This window comes from Nicotiana tabacum, chromosome 12 (assembly GCF_000715075.1).
Source record: "Nicotiana tabacum cultivar K326 chromosome 12, ASM71507v2, whole genome shotgun sequence".
Taxonomy (NCBI): domain Eukaryota; kingdom Viridiplantae; phylum Streptophyta; class Magnoliopsida; order Solanales; family Solanaceae; genus Nicotiana; species Nicotiana tabacum.
This window is the reverse complement of record NC_134091.1, coordinates 116,453,187-116,456,362: the sequence shown is the minus strand read 5'-3', so window position 1 is coordinate 116,456,362 and position 3,176 is coordinate 116,453,187. Positions and strand designations below refer to the sequence as shown.

Below are 3,176 nucleotides of genomic sequence, written 5' to 3'. Positions count from 1 at the left end.
AAAATGGGATTAGACCGCGAAAATGATTATGGAATTGAGTAGAGATTATATATCTGTGTTCGTGAGGTAGTGGGTAACATTTATTTACAAAATTTCCGGAATCCGAGTATGTGGGCCTGAGGATAAATTTTAGGAATCTTTCAAATAGGGTTTGGGTAATTACTCTAATAGTTAAATTATGAACTTTTGAGCAAATATTGATTAGTTTGCACAATCTTTGGCTAGTTTCAGATTGGTCAGCATCGACTTGAGGCTTTTAGTGTGATTTGTGGACCGGAAAGTGGATTTGGAAATGAGTTAAGTCTCTTGCATAACCTTGTGATAGAGAATTAACTCCATAGGTGTTTAAATTATTATTTGCTACTAATTATGGGTGCTACATTACGCCGAAGTGACGAGAGTCCGTACGTAGCTAAAATTCATGTTATGTCCGTATAGACATATGACTTTATCATACAATACTTACACTATATGAACTCAACTTGTTAGTTTAATTACTTGTATTAATAAGTAAAATTTGATTAAAAATTATGTTAAACTGAGCTTCATTACATAAAGATTTGGCGGAATGATTAATTATTGATGGACAATTCATATTCCTTTATGGGCTTACCTTGGGTTGTAAACACGAAATTAGTAGTCCGAATGGTTTCCCTATTCATGTGGATCGGACGGAACGCCTCGACAATAATTATATATAATGTGATGCATCTATGGATCGGTGGGGCGTACGACCTCGGTAGTGTATGTACATGATTACTATGGATCGGACCGTACGACCTCGGCATAACTCGTGCATGTTGTCGCTAGGAGTCCGATTATACTGAATATATCCTTCATGACTTGAGAAATTGTAATTACATGTTAGCCCTTACTTGTTGAGATTAACATGTGATATTTTGGGACTTTTAAATTGTTATTTTGTTAAAGAATCATGTAATTATTGCCTTTTATTCCATTATTCATGTTGTATTTCATGCCAATTTATAATTTTTGCACTTAATGTATATTGACCATTAGTAAGTGTCGATGTCGACCCCTCGTCACTACTTGTTCGAGGTTAGGCTAGATATTTACTAGGTACATATTTTTTACGTACTCACGCTACACTTCTGCACAAATTGTGCAGGTTCTGAGGCAGGTACATCTGGTGTTCGTCGAGGCGTGCATCCGCATTACCCGGAGGCCTAGCGGTGAGCTACTTCCCATTCCCCGTTCTACAACACCCGGAGTCTCCTCTTGTTGTATTTATTATTTCTGTCTATTTTGTTTCAGACAACAGTTGTAGGGAGTTTTGTAAATTCTACTACATGCCCGTTCACTCGTGACACCGGGTTTTGGGAAATTTTAGTAGATATTCATGATTTTTTATTGTTAAATTCACTACTTTACTCTTATGTTTAGTTTATGCTTTACATTACTACAATCACCTAGTATTCGTTTCGCTATAAAATAAAATCAATAACTTTAAAAATATTAAAATGAACAATTAAATGAATAGTTCACTGTTGGCTTACCTAGCGGCGACATTGGGCGTCATCACGGCCTATAGTGAGAATTGGATCATGACAGAACTAGAAAATATGTCACATAAATTGGGACAGATTGAGCAGTAACGTTCAACCAATAGGCTATTAAAACAAAAGAAATGAGCAATTTATTCATATAGAGCTGACACATTCGAAGAAATTTGATTACCCCCTATACAACAACCGGATAAGATTTAAAATTTGTGTCTTAAGGATATATTATCTTAGCTAATCTTGGTTTTGCTTGAGCAAGAAGTGGCAACGTACAAAAGAGATCACTCTTCGACGCCTCAATTAAGTCATTGCGTGGTGAATTTGGTGGTAAACTCCAAGTAAACCCGTGAAAAAGCCTAGCAAGTAACATGGTAGTAATGGTAGAACCAAGTTTCACACCAAGTCACCCTCGTCGTCCAATATTAAATGATAACAAGATAACAAGTGTAACTCTGAATCATTGTAAACTACATTTTTTTCCTTGAATTGGCGCTCAGGCTTAAACTTCATCGGCTCCTCCCAAACTTTAGGATTCCGACCAAGTCCAAGACGACTTAATAGCACTACACTCCCTTTGGGGATGAAGTACTTTTCACTAGTAATAATATCAGAAACAGAGACATGAGGAACGTTAAAAGGCAATATGGGGTGGGGACGAAAGGCCTCTTTTATGCAAGCTTTGACATAATTTAGCCGTGCCAAGTCTGATTCCTGAACCAATTTATTGCTCCCAACGACAGTGTTGAGTTCTTCAATGACCCTTTGCATCAACTGTGGTTGGTTCAACATTTATGCAAGTGTCCATTCAGCTGCAATTGAGGGATTATCCATTGTTGCCAACATGAGTTCCTGTATATTAACCGTTTGTAACAAATCATGCATATCAACACCATTTCACACAATAGTTTTTTTAATTTTAAGGTAATTATTTATATGGTAGGTTGAAGGGAATGGGAATGTTTAAATTTTAAATATATATGTCATTTTAATTAAATTAGGGGGTCACGCAAATCAACAATGTCATTCACATGGTTTAGGGGATAGAAAGTATACTTACAAGGATTTGTGCTTTAATCTCTTTAACATTCAGAAATGGATTTCCATTAGCATCTTTGAGCATTATAAGAACACCAAGGATGGCTTCTTCCAAATCTGAACCCTCTTATGAATTTAGGTATCAATGTGTTTTGTTGCTGTGGCAAAGGCTTTCTTGATAATTGCCTTGTGACCATCCAAATCAAACACACTTAACAATGGCAAGTAATCCGAGATACCAAAAGAATGGAGGTATTCAAGAAGTTTGAAGACTGCATCAACTTGCTCCTCAGCTTCTTTTCCAAATAATCTCTTGCTGAAAATCATATTCCAAATAACATTCCCACAATAATCGTTGCCTCTCATGTGCTCTCACCAACATCTCTTCAATGGCTTAGTCATAAAAGGGATGAAGACGCTAACCACCTTCTTCGATATGTTTACAATGAATGCAGCAACCAACCGGTAATTAACTCAAGGAGAGTGACAAGATATTATTGTGGGAATGTTATTTGGAATATGATTTTCAGCAAGAGATTATTTGGAAAAGAAGCTGAGGAGCAAGTTGATGCAGTCTTCAAACTTCTTGAATACCTCCATTCTTTTGGTATCTCGGAT

At 36.5% G+C, this 3,176-nt stretch overlaps 1 long non-coding RNA gene across 1 annotated transcript; it reads right to left on the bottom strand.

The window, feature by feature from the left end:
* Positions 1 to 1,945: 1,945 nt before the first annotated feature.
* On the bottom strand, positions 1,946 to 2,855 carry LOC107770209 (uncharacterized). Its single transcript, XR_001644558.2, has 2 exons — positions 2,581 to 2,855; positions 1,946 to 2,372 (listed from the first exon to the last, which is right to left on the bottom strand). It is a non-coding gene; the product is annotated as an uncharacterized LOC107770209 (long non-coding RNA).
* Between the last annotated feature and the right edge of the window lie 321 nt (positions 2,856 to 3,176).